The sequence below is a fragment of the Anguilla rostrata genome, chromosome 13, assembly GCF_018555375.3.
Source record: "Anguilla rostrata isolate EN2019 chromosome 13, ASM1855537v3, whole genome shotgun sequence".
Taxonomy (NCBI): domain Eukaryota; kingdom Metazoa; phylum Chordata; class Actinopteri; order Anguilliformes; family Anguillidae; genus Anguilla; species Anguilla rostrata.
In genome coordinates, this window is record NC_057945.1 from 21,288,086 (window position 1) to 21,305,976 (window position 17,891).

Below are 17,891 nucleotides of genomic sequence, written 5' to 3' on the forward strand. Positions count from 1 at the left end.
TGATTTGCGCTGCTGTAATTACCGGCCGGCCCGAATCGAGTTTCTTGATTGATTGTGAGTTTGGCGCTGCCGCGGAGGAGGAGGAGGAGGAGGAGGAGGCGTTCCATTGTGGAGGAGACGCCGTGGGTGTGCGGGCGGGAGAGCGTGCGTGTGGCCCTGCGTGTGGCCCTGCGCGTCGGTGCGTCACGCTGCGTGTGCGGACACGCCGGCATTTCTGAGACGGGAGTCAGCTGGCAGCGGCGGTGCAGAGCGAGCGCGTCGGACGGCCTGAGGCATCGCGGCCTCTGAGTCAGGCGGGGCAGCCGTGAGGCGGCCCTCCTCAGGTCAGCCTTGTCCGTCAGGTGATCTCCACTGTCGTCTGCGACGCCCCCCGGAGGCTGGAGCCCGCACCGCCGCCGTCCTACGGCAGAGCCCGCGCGGTCTGCTTCCTGTCCCAGCGCAGCGCGGGGGTTTCGGCACTGACAGCGAGTTGCGCGCGCGCTCCTGAGAAGGGCCTCGGCTGATGTCCACTTTCATCAGGAGAACACGAGCTTGCGATTTCACACTCGGGGCGCGCTGGAGCCGTCCGCGGCGCACGGGAATCGGCGCGGCAGGCAGATCGCACGCCGTTTCACGCGGAGGTTCGCGGCAGTCCGCCGACTTCCGCCGCACGAATAAAACGAAACGTCTGCCGTCTGCGGCGAACGGACAGATCCAAGATGACGGCTCTCCCTTTGTTTTTGAACCGCAGCTCAGCTCGTTCACAGCACTCATCTCTGCCGTTTTATTTTGTGTTTCTTTTGTTGCCCGAGGCCTTCACTGCTGCCTATCCCCCCCCATCCCCCCTGCCCCCCACCTCCCTTCCTCCAGAGCTGTCCCTCACAAGTGTGGCCCCGCCCCCCTGCTCCAGCCCCTCTCTCTGAGCGCACAGCGCAGCGTTTCTCTCTCAGCCTCCCGCCGGGGTCCGGAGAGGAGAGGAGAGCTGGCCGTCCCCGCCCACCTGCCGCTCATGCGCTGAATGCCGCCCCCCCCCCCAGGCCCGGCGGGGGCGTGGCGAGCTGCTCTCGGGCTCCTGCTTGCAGATGAGCAGCCCGTCCCGCTCCCCCCCAGGCCCGGCGGGGGCGTGGCACGCTGCTCTCGGGCTCCTGCTTGCAGATGAGCAGCCTCCCGTCCTGCTCCCCCCCAGGCCCGGCGGGGGCGTGGCGTGCTGCTCTCGGTCTCCTGCTTGCAGATGAGCAGCCCGTCCGCTCCCCCCCAGGCCCGGCGGGGGCGTGGCACGCTGCTCTCGGTCTCCTGCTTGCAGATGAGCAGCCTCCCGTCCCCTCCCCAGGCGCCAGGTGGCCGCCGGCTGCTCCAGGCTCCTCTTCAGATGACAGCGCCGTCTCTCCGCCCCAGGCCGGCCGGGGGGAGGAGCTGCTCGCTCCTGCTTCAATGGCAGCCTCCGTCGCTCCCCCCCAGGCCCGGCGGGGGCGTGGCGTGCTGCTCTCGGTCTCCTGCTTGCAGATGAGCAGCCCGTCCCGCTCCCCTGGCACACAGATCAGTGTGCTGAATGCTGGATGCTGAGGCGGGACTCTGCTGTTGGGACGGGGGCGTTGCATGCGCCATCAGCCACAGCCCCCCCCCCCCACGCAGGAGGAAGTTATGGAGCTGGGCCAGAGCTGGGGGGGGGTCAGGCTTGACCGGGGGACATCTTAAATTGTTGCACAGTCCCTTAATAATTGTGGTAATTTTTGGCACACCTCCGGAAGCTGAAACTGGATTTAATGGCGTTGCACAGAGCCATCGAAGCGCCTTTTATTACTTTAAAACAAAAGATTTAAAACAGAAGATTGGCCGGCCTCCAAGCGGCTGGCGGAGCCGCCTTTGACGCAGTGCCCCTCGCTGACACCGATGGCCGCGAGCAGCGCGCTGTAAAAACCGAACCACGCGCTGTAATTGCCATGCGGCGGGTTATCATTTATTAAGTAATCATTTGTGTCAGTTGCCTAGGAACACGGATCTAAATTGACGAGGATTTGAGATGTTTTTTTTGTCCTGAGAAGCGAGCGGGAACGCGGTGCGGTGTGTTGAAATGTACAGACGGGCTGCTGTGTCTCTGAGGGCCTTTTCTTTCTCAGACGAACATACACTCCTAGGTTATAAAAGAACAGAAAAAGAACCCTCTACAGCCAGAGGCACTGTCATGGCGCATCTCGTCTCCCGGTGAAAACACATGAACCCAAATTGACTTCTCCCCCCTTTTCATCTTCCGGAGCCCCGAGTACTTAATTAGATTTGCATCAGTCCAAAGCAAAGCTGTCATAATTTGGACAGGAAGTGGCGATGTTGGTTCTGTGCGGCCTGTCACGGGGAGGAGTTGGGCGTGCTCGGCTGACGGGGGTGATGGGATAGCTCAGCTGCCGAGCAGGTCTGCTTGACGTTAGGGGAGAGAGGTGAATGCAAACAGGGCTGCTCGCTGTATACTCCCCCCCCCGCCCCCTCTCTCTCTCTCACGCAGCCGCCCGCTCCCGACAGGCTGCGTCGCTGCGCTGGCCGAGCGACCGAGCGGGAGCACAGGGCGGCGGCCGCTCGCGCGCGCGGTCGAGGAGTTTAGGCCAGTTAGCCCTGTTCTCGCGCGCGCGCGGTTCGTTAGCGGAGATTAGGCCAGTTAGCCCTGTTTTCTAGCCCAGGGCCGCGGTTCGTAGAGATTAGGCCAGTTGCCCTGTTTTCCGCGCCGCGCGCGCGTACGTTAGCGGAGATGAGGCCAGTTAGCCCTGTTTCTCGCGCGCGCGCGACGTTAGCGGAGATGAGGCCAGTTAGCCCTGTTTCTGGCCCGGGCGCGGTTCGTTAGCGGAGATTAGGCCAGTTAGCCCTGTTTTCTGAGGCTCGCGCGCGGTCGTTAGCGGAGATAGCCAGTTAGCCCTGTTTTCTCAGGCGTCCGCGCGCGCGGTTCGTTAGCGGAGATTAGGCCAGTTAGCCCTGTTTTCTCAGGCGCTCTCGCGGCGCGCGGTTCGTTAGCGGAGATTAGGCCAGTTAGCCCTGTTTCTAGCGCTGCGCGCGCTGTTCTACGGAGATGGGCCAGTTAGCCTGTTTTCTAGGCGCGCGCGCGGTTCGTTAGCGGAGATTAGGCCAGTTAGCCCTGTTTTCTCAGGCGCTGGGCGCGCGGTTCGTTAGCGGAGATTAGGCCAGTTAGCCCTGTTTTCTCAGGCGCGCGCGCGCGCGGTTACGTTAGCGGAGATTAGGCCAGTTAGCCCTGTTTTCTCAGGCGCTCGGCGCGGTCGTTAGCGGAGATTAGGCCAGTTAGCCCTGTTTTCTCAGGCGTGCGGGCGCGCGGTTCGTTAGCGGAGATTAGGCCAGTTAGCCCTGTTTTCTCAGGCGCTCGCGGCGCGCGGTTCGTTAGCGGAGATTAGGCCAGTTAGCCCTGTTTTCTCAGGCGCTCGCGGCGCGCGGTTCGTTAGCGGAGATTAGGCCAGTTAGCCCTGTTTTCTCAGGCGCTCGCGGCGCGCGGTTCGTTAGCGGAGATTAGGCCAGTTAGCCTGTTTTTCTCAGCGCTGCGGCGCGCGGTTCGTTAGCGGAGATTAGGCCAGTTAGCCCTGTTTTCTCAGGCGCTCTCGCGGCGCGCGGTTCGTTAGCGGAGATTAGGCCAGTTAGCCCTGTTTTCTCAGGCGCTCGCGGCGCCAGGCGCCCGTTCGCGCGCTCGCTAATCTGGAAGACAAACCTGCGCTTATGGGATGAGGTCAGCGAGACAGCGGGGCGGTGTGGGCATGGGGGAAGAGAATGCCCCCATTGTTCAGAGCGCTTCTGCAGTGCTTCTGTGTGTGCGTGCGTGTGTCTGTGTGTGCGTGCGTGTGTGTGTGTGTGTGTTTTCTGTTCAGATGAATTTGTTCTGCTTCAGCTTCTCCTCCCACAAATTACCCAGCACGTCAAAAAATTTTCCATTGTGAATAAAATACAGGGTAGTTAAAAAGGCCCTCACAAAAACACACACATATAAATCAGTAGAATAAATGCTGGAGTTGTTGGGATAAAGTCAAGGTAGGCTATCTTTAACTACACAGAAATGTGTGCTGAACTGCGTTGCTATAGCTGTGTAGCTCTATTTGCAGTCACTGCATGTTGCTAGTGTGAGTAAAATATTTTAAATACAAAAGATTGCACTCTATTAAACAGTGCTCAAATTGAATAAAGTTACAATGTTAATTCAAATGCTGCCAATATAGTAATTGTAATATACTGAGTGTAAGATATAAATTATTATTATTTTTTACATCATGCAACAAGTTTACTGTAAAAGGTTTATCATTATTGTTTTAAAACTTTCCCCATGTACTGAACTACTACATCTGACAGTTTTCAGTTGAGGTAGGAATATGTGTGGAATTTGTTAAGTTGTCTGAAAGAGGTTTGCTTTGGTTGCTTGGTAAACAGTTCACACCACATTCAGCCGTGAGGGTATGCGCGCGGTTAGGTGGCGAACGGACGCCAGCACCGGTGCAAAGGCACGCTAAGCCGGCTCGTTGACTAGGAGCGGGTGAAGCGTCGACACCGGCTCCGTGTTAAACAGCAGCCGGCTCCCCCGCTTAGCGAAGCCGTTTCCCGCTGCTGCTGCTGTAACCCTGCTGTCTGGACTGGCGCGCTTGTGATCTACTGTTAGCGGTCCGGATAACAAAGGAAGGTCACGCTTTGTCACAGTGTTGGCAGAAGGAGCGTTTCCCAGACCTGTGGTCCCGACTGCAGACGGGCCCGAGGGAGCGCCTGGGATCCCTCTCACGGCCCCCAGAGGAGGGGCCGTGGCCCCAGACCAGGGCCGCGCTCTCCCGCCCCCGCGTGCTGTGGCCTGCTGGGAACGCTGCAGCCAGGCTTCTCAGATGTGACTCTCTGTATCGGTTTAGTGACGCTGCGTTAGCATACTCACTGAAGTTTTAAATGGAACTTAAAGGAAGCATAGCCCAATTATTTTTTATTCTCCTTTTTTTTTTGCTGATGCCAAAATGAGAGGAATGTTAGTCTTTATTATAACAGACTGAAGATTTATTGGAAATGTATGTATGCTTTTCACTATTATTCTAGGCTACTGGTTGAGTCCACACATTGTTTTTGTAGCAGGTCTTAATCTCGAGAGACGCAACACAGCACAGTGTCACACAAGCATAGGCGAGGGATAAGCACATAAGCGCCTGTAAGCGCTGTTTTTCATTAAATCCTCAGTCAACTCCAGCTTCTGCCGCTGTGGAGCAGCACTGGTGTCCTGGGCTGACGTGGGGTATTTTGAGGGGACTGTAAGTGACTCGGTGAAAGGGGGGGCGGGGGGAGAGGCGGGGTGGCTCCTTGGGCACCGGGCGGTCCGGCTGCATCTGATATTAGCGGCTGCTGCGGCTAATTTTGTGCTCGCCTCTGACCTACCCCAAAATCTGTAAATCATTTCCAGCCTCCTCAACTGGCTCAGCCCTTTCACTGCTGTACAGTGTCCAGATCTGTCAGGCGCGTCTGACTTGTGTGAAGCTCGTAATCTGGCGTTATGGGAGCAGTTTGAAGGTCCTTGATATTGCAGGTTTGTTTTCTCAGCGCTCTGGTGTGTTGGCACATGCGAGTCAGTCGCATGCTTAAGTAAAGACAAAACGGACACAGTTCCTACAGTTTCTCTTTTCAGCAACATTTTTCAGCAACAGCTTTTTAAAAAGATGTCCCTATAAAATATACTAAAAGAAAAACTGAGTAAAAAAAGAAAATATATATATTTTAAAAATTTTTAAAATAATTTTTAAATATTTAAAAAATACTTTTTTTTTTCTTCTCGTTGTTATCAGAAAGATAAGGCAGGGACCAGAGTCTGGTTTGAGGCGGACGGTGTTTTTTTCGGTTTGACCTTGCGGGAACTATTCCTGTACAGATATGCGCACAGAGGAGGGCCGTGTCAGGGGGAGGGGGGGGGGGGCGTAGAGCCAACAGGCGGGTATTTATAGAGCGGCCCCTGATAAGAATGTGAGATTAGGGCGCGGGAGACACGGTGAGGTGCATCGCCACGTATTCGTCCCGCACCTCCCCTTCTCTGTACACGCAGCGTTAACCTCACACGGGGGTGTGGGCGTGTACCCGGAGGTGCACAAAAGAGGGTGCCGACCGGCCACGCACTCAGGGGAGGACTAACGCCCAAATAAGGCAGTGTGGCGCTGGGCTGCAGTAGTGCAGAACGGCTGGAGAGCGGAGTGCGCTTTGGAGAGGAATGCCCTGGAAGTTGAGCGCACCCTGTCAGAGAACGCTGCACTAATGAGGGGCTTCGCAGGGGGGTGTTTTTAAAGGGAAATACGCGGTCCAGGAGAATGTTTAGAGAGGAAAGGCGTCGTATAGGAGAGTGTTTTTACATGGCCAGTGTGAGAGGTAGAGAGTGCGGTAGCGTGTGGCAGTTTGAGGGGCTGAGAGGATGCAAAGAAGAGTGTGCTGTGAGCGGGGTGGGTGCTGCGTTTCAGGGGGCGGGAGGGTGAAATGATTTTGGGGGTCCTGGGAGGCCAGCTGACCCCACCCTCCCTCAAATGCCACCCCCAGCTGTCTGTCTGTCTGTCTGTCTGTCTGTCTGTCTGTGTGTCTGTCTGTCTGTCTGTGTGTCTGTCTGTCTGTCTGTCTGTCTGTCTGTCTGTCTGTCTGTCTCCCTCCCTCCCTCCACGCCCAGGAGCAGCTGGCAGCGTGCAGGCAGGCTCTCGCCCCAGAGTCACAGGGTCAGTGGCCGCGCCGACGCCTGCTCTGCCGGGCTGCTGCTCCTCCTTCCGGATCTTTCCCCGCTTCTGCCAATCAGGCCGTTTAAAAGGAGCGCGCGGAGGGGGCGGGGGCGCGTGACGGACCGGGCTCGGGCGCCGCAGCGAAAGGCCCTCTCCGCCTCGCTCCTGAGCGAAGCGCAGCGTGTTTCTACCTCGCCCTGCCAGTTGGACCGAGCGTGCGGGATCCGGGTGGGTGTAATTAAACACAGATCGCTCGGCGCGCTCTGCGCTCGGGCCCCTCTCACGTCCAGCGCTCTTTACAAAGAAGTAAAGGAGCGGCTCCGCCAGCCCGCCCCCCGCTGCGCATTCAGAGCGCGGGGGCATCGGCGTTCTGTATTAAGAGCGCGGGGCCGTCAGCGTTCCGCAATAAGAGCGCGGGGCCGTCAGCGTTCCGCATTAAGAGCTCAGGGCCGTCAGCGTTCCGCAATAAGAGCGCGGGGCCGTCAGCGTTCCGCATTAAGAGCGCGGGGGCGTCGGCGTTCCGCAATAAGAGCGCGGGGCCGTCGGCGTTCCGCAATAAGAGCGCGGGGGCGTCGGCCCCCAGCCTCGCCGGGGAATTCTGTCATGTGGACCAGCGGCTATTTATAGGGACCTTCCCAAATAAAAAGGATCCGGGAGCCGAATATGCAGGATGTGAAAAAATAAATGAATAAAAACGGGAGTTATTCTTGGCTCGGCGGCAGGACCCATCTCAGCACAAAGGCTGGGCGCTCGGAACTGAGCCCAAACCCAAACGCGCGCCCTGTTCCTCCTGTGCCCCGCTCCTCCCGCTTCCAAACCCAAACGCGCCCCGCTCGTCCTGCTTCCAAACCCAAACGCGCCCCGCTCCTCCTGCGCCTCCTTATCTGGAGCCCAGCCTCCGAGCGGAGCGGCAGTCTGGGGAACAGCGGCGTCTCCAGAGGCCCGCTGATCCAGCTTTGCGGGGGAAAATGTAAATGTTTCTAATTTAGGAAAAATGTAATTATGCCAACTACCTACAGATTCCAAGGGGTTTAAAAAAATAATTACACCACCCCCCCGCCCCCTCCCTCCCCCGCTGCTCGTGCAGTTTCTCTCCTTCCCGGCCGCGTCTCTGTGATGTGATTACCGCGCTGTGGAGCCCCTGGTTGGAGGCGGAGCCCCGCGCGGGCTCTAACTGCGGGAGAGAAAGCGCTGACGCCCGCTTTTCACCCGCTAACCAGAGAGCCGCGCGTCTGAGCGCTAGCCCCGCCCCCCTCCTCACCCGCTAACCAGAGAGCCGCGCGTCTGAGCGCTAGCCCCCCGCCCCACTCCTCACCCGCTAATCAGAGAGCCGCGCGTCTGAGCGCTAGCCCCCGCCCCCTCCTCACCCGCTAATCAGAGAGCCGCGCGTCTGAGCGCTAGCCCCCCCCCCACCCGCTAACCAGAGAGCCGCGCGTCTGAGCGCTAGCCCCCGCCCCCTCCTCACCCGCTAATCAGAGAGCCGCGCGTCTGAGCGCTAGCCCCCGCCCCCCTCCTCACCCGCTAATCAGAGAGCCGCGCGTCTGAGCGCTAGCCCCCCCCCCCACCCGCTAACCAGAGAGCCGCGCGTCTGAGCGCTAGCCCCCGCCCCCTCCTCACCCGCTAATCAGAGAGCCGCGCGTCTGAGCGCTAGCCCCCGCCCCACTCCTCACCCGCTAATCAGAGAGCCGCGCGTCTGAGCGCTAGCCCCCCGCCCCCCTCCTCACCCGCTAACCAGAGAGCCGCGCGTCTGAGCGCTAGCCCCCGCCCCCCTCCTCACCCGCTAACCAGAGAGCCGCGCGTCTGAGCGCTAGCCCCCGCCCCTCCTCACCCGCTAATCAGAGAGCCGCGCGTCTGAGCGCTAGCCCCCCCCCCCCCACCCTAACCAGAGAGCCGCGCGTCTGAGCGCTAGCCCCCCGCCCCCTCCTCACCCGCTAACCAGAGAGCCGCGCGTCTGAGCGCTAGCCCCCGCCCCACTCCTCACCCGCTAATCAGAGAGCCGCGCGTCTGAGCGCTAGCCCCCCCCACCCGCTAACCAGAGAGCCGCGCGTCTGAGCGCTAGCCCCCGCCCACTCCCACCCGCTAACCAGAGAGCCGTGCGTCTGAGCGCTAGCCCCCCGCCCCCTCCTCACCCGCTAACCAGAGAGCCGCGCGTCTGAGCGCTAGCCCCCCCCCCCACCCACCCGCTAACCAGAGAGCCGCGCGTCTGAGCGCTAGCCCCCGCCCCCTTCCTCACGGCCCAACGTTCCTCACCGCCCAACGCTCCTCACCGCCCCCTTCCTCACCGCCAACGCTCCTCACCGCCCAACGCTCCTCACCGCCCCTTCCTCACCGCCCAACGCTCCTCACCGCCCCTTCTCACCGCCCAACGCTCCTCACTGTCCCCCTTCCTCACCGCCCCTTCTCACCGCCCAACGCTCCTCACCGCCCCTTCCTCACCGCCCAACGCTCCTCAGCCCCCTTCCTCACCGCCCAACGCTCTCACCGCCCCTTCTCACCGCCCAACGCTCCTCACTGTCCCCTTCCTCACCGCCCCCTTCCTCACCGCCCAACGCTCCTCACCGTCCCCTTCCTCACCGCCCAACGCCTCACCGCCCCCTTCCTCACCGCCAACGCTCCTCACCGCCCCCTTCCTCACCGCCCAACGCCTCACCGCCCCTTCCTCACCGCCCAACGCTCCTCACCGCCCCCTTCTCACCGCCCAACGCTCCTCACCGCCCCCTTCCTCACCGCCCAACGCTCCTCACCGCCCCTTCCTCACCGCCCAACGCTCCTCACCGCCCCCTTCCTCACCGCCCAACGCTCCTCACCGCCCCCTTCCCTCACCGCCCAACGCTCCTCACCGCCCCCTTCTCACCGCCAACGCTCCTCACCGCCCCCTTCCTCACCGCCCAACGCTCCTCACCGCCCCTTCCTCACCGCCCAACGCTCCTCACCGCCCCTTCCTCACCGCCCAACGCTCCTCACCGCCCCCTTCCTCACCGCCCAACGCCTCACCGCCCCTTCCTCACCGCCCAACGCTCCTCACCGCCCAACGCCCTCACCGCCCAACGCTCCTCACCGCCCCCTTCCTCACCGCCCAACGCTCCTCACCGCCCCCCTTCCTCACCGCCCAACGCTCCTCACCGCCCCCCTTCCTCACCGCCCAACGCTCCTCACCGCCCAACGCTTCTCACCGCCCCCCTTCCGTTCCTCACGGAACTCCGTTGGCCGCATTCGTGCGTGCGGCGGTTTCGGTGTGTGGTGTTCAACCCCCGGAGTTCGGAGACGGCCCGCACGCGCCGCGGCGTACGCGCTTGGGCCAGTCGCCCCGGTGGAGGCCACAGGACGGAAAGGTGCCTTTAGGGGCATGCTGCAGGCGCACAGTGACAGGCTGGGGGGACTTCAGGGCTGAGGGCATTTGTATGCGGCCCACAGACTGCTCCACTGCACTCCACAGAGGGACGGGGGGGGAGTGCTGACTGTTCTTCTGGGCTGAAAGCCTGTGGGGATGACCGTACAGTTCCATTATTTACTCTAGCCCGTGTCCGTATGCGGTGCACGACGCCGCCAGCCTGCCGCGCGCCACCGTTAGCCTGCAGCAAGGCCTCTCCCTGGAGGCCGGGGGCTTCGGCACAAGTGTAAGTGGCAGATTATTAGGGAATTAATTTACTGAACAGCACTGTAAACTTGGGGCTGTGCAGCACTGGCTACCCTTTCACAGAAAGGACCTTTTTCTGTCTCATGGGTAGAGCAATCAGAATTGTAAAGAGGTACAGGAGGCCTACTTTCAGCATAAGTGTGTATGCTGTGATGGAGACTAGGTTTCTGAGTGCATTTTTTTTTTAAGTGTATGAATTCATTTAAACATGACATAGCACCACACCAATTGTTTTTAAAGTTGTTACTTGTGTAAATGGCAAGCTAACACAGCGTTCTCACAGTGTTTCAGCAATGTTGTGTGAAGGTTGACAAAACATATCTGTAAAATCGTGAGAACGTTTGACGTTGCTGTGTGAAAACGGATACTGTACAGAACGGGACGAGGATGTGAACACTTCACACGGTAACTGGGCGGGGATGTGAACACTTCACACGGTAACTGGGCGGGGATGTGAACACTTCACACGGTAACTGGGCGGGGATGTGAACACTTCACACGGTAACTGGGCGGGGATGTGAACACTTCACACGGTAACTGGGCGAGGATGTGAATGGTTCACACAGTAACTGGGCGGGGATGTGAACACCCCTGCAGTCTAAGCTCCTGTGGGTGTCTGCGGTTGGTCATTGTGATACACGCCACGCCTGGGACTAGAATCGGGACTGTAGAATCTTTATTTCCCCCTCTTCTCGGTTTTCTGGCCCTGGGGCGCGTTGGGCTTGGGTGGCGTCTGTGTTTGCTACCGTGGCGACACGCCCGTGTCATTCAGACGCAAGGTTTACTGCTCTTCTGCAGAACCGGCTGTGTTATATCAGCTCAAATGGTCCCGCATTCAAGAAAACAACTTTGTCAAAAAAAAAACGAGTAGGTTCCTTTAAATTCTTTGCGTCTTTTATGTAGGTAGGAATATGCCTACTTCTGGTACATGATTCCATGTTTAGTGTTCTTCCTGTATGCTTGTACAAATGTTTATGTGTTTGTTTGAAACTGCATCTCGCAGTAGAATGTGTGCAGTAGTTTGTGTTTGTGTGTGTGTGTGTTTGAAAATGCGTCTCTCAGTAGTGTGTTTGTGTGTGTTTGAAACTGCGTCTCTCAGTAGTGTGTTTGTGTGTGTTTGAAACTGCGTCTCTCAGTAGTGTGTTTGTGTGTGTTTGAAACTGCGTCTCTCAGTAGTGTGTGTGTGTATGGAACTACATCTCGCAGTAGAGTGTGTGCAGTAGTGTGTGTGTGTGTGTGTGAAACTGCTTCTCGCAGTAGTGTATGTGTGTGTGTGTGTGTGTGTGTGTGTGTGTGACACTGCTTCTGGCAGTACTGTGTGCAGTAGTGTGTGGCGTCAGGCTCTGTGGTGCTGCCGCCAGTCTGGCCAGGCTGTGACCGTTTCAGACCGTTTTAGAAAGCCCCTCTCTCCCCTCGCCCGCCCGCTCTGCACTTACCATTTATAGCCCGATCAGCTGTGTCTGCAGGGAGCCTCAGAAGGTCCCCAGGAGAGCGGCTCCGATTGGCTGGCCCCGGAATTCCCCCCGCCCCCCCCCCCGCAGACGTCCGGAAGACGGGCTGCTCGTCCCCGCGCAGTCAGCGGCCGCGTCACGATGCCGCGAATCACGCCCCCCCACCGCACCCGCACCCCCACCCGCACCCGCACCCCCACCTGATCGCCCCTCTGCCACACCGCTTGCCAAATTAAGAGCGCGGCCGCAGCCCCTGACCGACCGCGGGGTCCCGAAGCCATCTGGCGGCCCGCGCTGCGGAGCGACACCGGCCTGCCGTCGCCGTGGCGAGCGCGGTGAATACCGGCGAGCGGCGGCGTCGGAGCGGCCGTAAGCGGCCCGGGCCGGTCTGGTCCAGCGCGTTTCCTGTCCGGTGGGCTCTCGCGTAGCTGCACTCGTAGATGTGTTTCCTGTGTTTTAAGGATGAGGCTGAAGGACTCCGATGTCTCCCTGCGGTGCCCTGATTGGTGCAGGGGTTCTCTTCTGCTCAAGGCGGTCTTGTATTTCTTTTCATGTGAGTCTACAGAATCACCGCAGATGTACAAGAGCTCCTTTGATTTTGCAGGCTCTTGTTGTTTAAGCCACGGGGCTGAAGTACGGAGCGCAGGCCGGGTTCTTCTGAGAGGTGCGGCCCCCGAATGTGCTGGGGAACATTCCGCCTGAGAGCGTCTGAGTCGGCGTTCAGGCGAACGTGAACGCTCATATCGAGCAGGAGGCTGACTCACGGAAGGGCGTAAGTACAGGCGGAAGCGGGGGGACGCACCGCTTGGAGCGCTGGCTTCACCGCTTTTGGCTCCCGTATTTTTTGCCTCCCTCTGGAAGCTTGCGCAAGCTGCAGGCGCTCCTCAGTCTGCGTCCGGCTATATCTGGAGCGGGTGAGAAAATAGCGGCGGCAGATTAATCTCGCCCAAATGCCGCTGTGCGCTTTGACGGCAGAGCAGCGAGGTCAGTGTGCAGTGTGATGTCAGAAGGCACAGAAAGAGCTAGACGCACATTCAAACGGCTTTTTATATCTCGCCATGGAGACGCACGGAAACCAGATTTGTTGGCCTTGCGCCGAACACCATTTAAGACGAGTATTTCAGCCCCCTTCCGTCAGACTCTGATACGTGAAACCGCAGAGAAACGGAATGCTTTTTTGATTCTGTTTTTGCCCCGTTTAGTGTCAGAAAAACACATTTCAAACGGCTGGGCTCCTGTGCGGTTTGCTAAGTGGACTTCTATTGGACAGCGCGGTTGTTTTCTCATTAGCACGAGGCATCTCGGATGCATCCCTGATCTTTGTCAACCGCAGCACTGCTGAGGTGTCCCTGTAATGACGTTTCATTTCCAGAGTGCCGGCTTGCGTTAACCTCCCCCCCGCCCGGTGACTTTTCCTCGGCTGCTGTTTTGGCCGTCGCGCGGGCTGTTTCCTTGTGTCGCCTCGTGAGAGTTCTGAGAGGGAATCTCACCCCAGTCAGCGAATCGCGCGGCGAGCGGGAGAGAGAGCGCTCACGACGCGCAATTACCTCCATTTCCCCCGGCGTAATGGCTGGACCGAGCGCCCCGCCCCCCGCCCCCCCGCAGACCCCCGAAATTTTCACGCGCCGTTCCGGGCCGCCCGATCAGGGCGCCGCTAAAAGGGGGGAGGCGCCGTCACCCTCGCGCCCCCCCCCCCCCGAAAACACGTGGCGGACGGTTGTGTTCAGAGGCGCTGCCGTCTATTTATAAAGAGGGGCCGGGGAAGGCGGGGCTGCGTGGGAGGGCCGCAGCGGCGGAATGCGCCGGAAAGCGGGCCATTAGAGCTGTTTACTCCAGCGTGCGCGTTTCTACGCCCGCTCGCTCGCCGCCCAAACGGCGTCCGTCGGGCCGCGGCGATGAGACCGCGAGCGGCCGCCGTGCCCGTGTGTTACGGGCCGCCCTTATTTCAGCTCACGCAGCCTCCAGAGCGTCCGCGGCGGAACCTGCGGGTGTGAAGAGGGGCGCCTCTGGCGTGGAAATGAACGCCATGGGGGCTGGAGGTCGGCGGCGGCCTTCGAGCCTCACGCTCTGTCAGGAGACGTCACGCCCGACGGCGGAACGCAGGCTGAAGCCGCTCGCTTGCATTTTAACCTGCGTTCGGTTTATTAGTGCCTGTGAAACTCTTAGCCTGGGTCACACATACCCGGGACTTTAAAGCAATAAAGAAATTAAATTTATGCAAAAGCATCAATATCTGTTATCTTTATCTCCATTCGAAACAATATAAACATTATATACGGTTAGTGTTTGCAGTTATCCTCTGCTAGATCGCGTTTGACAGTGGAAGTGTCATTCATTTTTTTTGCGATAAAGATGTTGCATAAAAACCCTCCATAATAAAGGCTTTGGGGCTATGCATCATGTTTATCTGTGGAAATTAAAATGAAATGAGCTTCTCGTGCTGTAGATTATTGATATTTATTGTTTTTGAAATGACATTCTCAATTATTTTTCATCTTTATCTTGATATTCTGAAACCGTATAGGCAAAAAGACATAAAGCAAATACAGATGATGAAAAACAAATAGAAATACCAAATAAGAACCAGATATACACTGGTTTAGTCACTGGTTACAAAATAGCCTCCATCTCTCAAAAGCGTGATTACTCTGATTACTTGTGATTACTCTTTTGACCTAAACCAAACACAAGGCTTTAAAAAAATAATAATAATTTTTAAATAGCGTGCAAGCTTGCTATGGGTTCTGACATCTTAAGTGTGCTGCGTAAGACTCCCGAGTTTTATTCTGCCTGTCCCCATGCGGTGGAGATATTAAGTACAGCGCTGGACCACACCGTAGTTCCATTATGGTCTTTAAGACCGTCTTTAAGAGCGTTTCCATGCTAGGGACCGTGCGGCTGAATTATGACTGATGAAGAGGCTTTGCCCTGCAGCTTCGCCAGACTCAGCGGGCCAGAGGCCTCCTCTGCCTCGGACCGGCTCGTTTCCAGTCTTCAGGCTTTGTTGTTAAAGATTACTGCGTTCATGGTCCACCTGACCGCTGAAGACACCCGGGCTATTCGCTGGGCTTTAAGGCTTATTCAGAATCTTCTTTTCAAAAGCCAGCTTCTTGTCCTCATTTGATTTGCTTCATGTATATTTGATTACCGTCAGAGTCGGGGGTCAATTCCATTTCCATTCAGCCGGGTTCAGGAAGGGAACTGACATTCAAGTCATTAATTGGGGGAAAAAAAACCCTTCATGGAGCATTATGGGTATTTTTCAATTCACGAGCTGAATTTCGGTTTGTTTTGTGAACCGGGCGGATTGAAACGGAATCTTGCGCGGTTCTAGCTCAGACGGTCGGTCCATTTGTGCGTTCGCCCCGGGCGATCGTGACATCACCGGCGGCTGCGGCTGGGCCCTGGGGCCCCGGGGGGGGGGAGGGGGGTTTGGCGCCTGCAGGCCCCGGGCCCGGACCGCGAGCGCCGAGCCGCTGAGACCCCCGCCGCTCGGCCTGAATGGAGCGTGCCAGCGTGAGCCGCCTGAGAACCACCGCCATGACAACCACCTTCTGTGCTGCCTCGGGCCCCGGGGCGCGCCGGACAAAGGTTGTTGCCATGGCGCCGTGAGAAACTGCCCCCTCCTCTGCCAGAGACCTGTTGCAAATAACTTATTTCGGGCTTTCTCAGAGCCCAGGGTTCGTGTAATCTGAGACTCCCCCTCCCTCCCCCTCCCTTTAACCCTGTTAAACCCTAACCCTCGGTGGGAAGTCGGCGGTTTCGGGCGCTCCCTCGCGGCGGCTCGCTGTGGCAGTGGTTACGCGCTCGCTGTGGCAGTGGTTACGCGCTCGCTGGCGGTTGGTGTGTTCGGGGGCCGGTTCCCCTGGGCGGGTTCGGGCCGGGGCCTCCTGCATGGCTGCTCAGGGGAGGGGTGCGATGGCGGCTCTGGGCCCGAGTGAATGGCCTTTCTCTGCGGCTCTGAAAGGAGCTCTTTCTCTGATGGCCCTTTCAAGCCCGCGCTCTCCGTCCCATCAGGTGCATTGTTGGGCCTGAATGGCGGCCCCTTTTAAAGCAGGGAGGAGCCCCCCGCGGTGCCTCCGCCCCCAGCCCTACCTGTCAGCCTCCATCAGCACTGAATCAGAGGATTTCTGCCAGCCCAACCTTCAAACAACCCAGCCTAGTGAAGCCTAACAGAGCTGATCCAGCCTTAAACAACCCAGCCTAGTGAAGCCTATCAGAGCTGATCCAGCCTTAAACAACCCAGCATAGTGAAGCCTACAGAGCTGATCCAGCCTCAAACAACCCAGCCTAGTGAAGCCTAACAGAGCTGATCCAGCCTTAAACAACCCAGCCTAGTGAAGCCTACAGAGCTGATCCAGCCTTAAACAACCCAGCCTAGTGAGCCTACAGGTGATCCAGCCTTAAACAACCACCTAGTGAGCCTACAGAGCTGATCCAGCCTTAAACAACCCAGCCTAGTGAAGCCTATCAGAGCTGATCCAGCCTTAAACAACCCAGCCTAGTGAAGCCTAACAGAGCTGATCCAGCCTTAAACAACCCAGCCTAGTGAAGCCTATCAGAGCTGATCCAGCCTTAAACAACCCAGCCTAGTGAAGCCTAACAGAGCTGATCCAGCCTTAAACAACCCAGCCTAGTGAAGCCTAACAGAGCTGATCCAGCCTTAAACAACCCAGCCTAGTGAAGCCTATCAGAGCTGATCCAGCCTTAAACAACCCAGCCTAGTGAAGCCTAGGCTGCCCGCTCTCCTCGCATACAAGAAAAAAACAAACAGGAACACAATTAAATTTTCAGATGTTTCATAATGAGTGGGCTTGTTTTGCTTATTGTAGAAGACATGCCGTACACTGACCCGGGACGTGGTGCAGTGAGAGTAATGGATGTTCTCCACTTGCCTTGCTAGTGCCGGTTTCTATCTTGGGAGCTGTGCTCTGGGCTGGGCCCGGTCAGCGCAGGAAGTCCTTCACCCCTCCAGCCCCGAACACCTTTTTAGATCGGCCCCGCGTCCGGCCTGCCCGCAGCCATGTCCCCACCTCCTTTTCGGGAAGGTGTCTGGCGTGCGCCTGCTGCGAGGATCACTCAGAAATATTCATAACCGCGCGGCGGTGCCTTTCAAATCGAATTTATTTAGAGAGGAGCTGTCAGCTTTTCTCTTTACTGTGTAATGCTGAATCGGGAGCTTCTGAAATGGTGCCTTGTTTTCGCTTCCCTCCGCAGACCGATGCACACGCACAGGTCTCCTGACAGAGATCCTGCCCTGTGTTTGTGTCACTGGCGTCTGTCTGCGCAGTGTGCAGGCTCATTACTGGACACAGTAGAGAACTGCGGACTTTGAAGATTTCGTTGTGTGTTGTTGTTTTTTTTAAAAAATGATTTGTTTGTTGACTTTAGTTTATGAAGCGCTGAAGAGCACGTTGAGTGGGCCCCAGTCAGGTGGTTTTTTTACTCCGCCCACTCATCTCAGTAGAGCTGAACATTTCCCAGAGACTGGACTGAGAGAGAGAGACAGAGAGAGAGACGGTGAAAAGGGAGAGAGCTAGAGAGTGCGAGAGACTGGACTGAGAGAGAGAGAGAGAGAGACAGTGAAAAGGGAGAGAGCTAGAGAGTGCGAGAGACTGGACTGAGAGAGAGAGAGAGAGAGACAGTGAAAAGGGAGAGAGCCAGAGAGTGCGAGAGACTGGACTGAGAGAGAGAGACAGAGAGAGAGACGGTGAAAAGGGAGAGAGCCAGAGAGTGCGAGAGACTGGACTGAGAGAGAGAGAGAGAGAGAGACAGTGAAAAGGGAGAGAGCTAGAGAGTGCGAGAGACTGGACTGAGAGAGAGAGAGACTGAGAGAGAGCTGGGGAGAGCGAGAGACTGAAAGAGATTTAGAGAGAGAGAGAGAGAGAGAGAGAGACGGTGAAAAGGGAGAGAGCTAGGGAGAGCGAGAGACTGGACTGAGAGAGAGAGACTGAGAGAGAGCTGGGGAGAGCGAGAGACTGAAAGAGATTCAGAGAGAGAGAGACGGACGGGGGGCCCTGATGGGGAACTGGCTGTATTGTATGCATTCTGTCCCTCCCCTGAAACACACCGTCCCTTTGGCCTCCATGAAAGGCTGTGTATAAATAACAGATCCAGGGTCCAGCTGCCCCC

The 17,891-nt window shown here is 57.8% G+C and overlaps 1 protein-coding gene across 3 annotated transcripts in view; it reads left to right on the forward strand.

The window, feature by feature from the left end:
* dag1 (dystroglycan 1) overlaps positions 1–17,891 on the forward strand; it is a 48,807-nt gene that overhangs the window by 10,390 nt on the left and 20,526 nt on the right. The gene's annotated exons all lie outside the window — the stretch shown is intronic.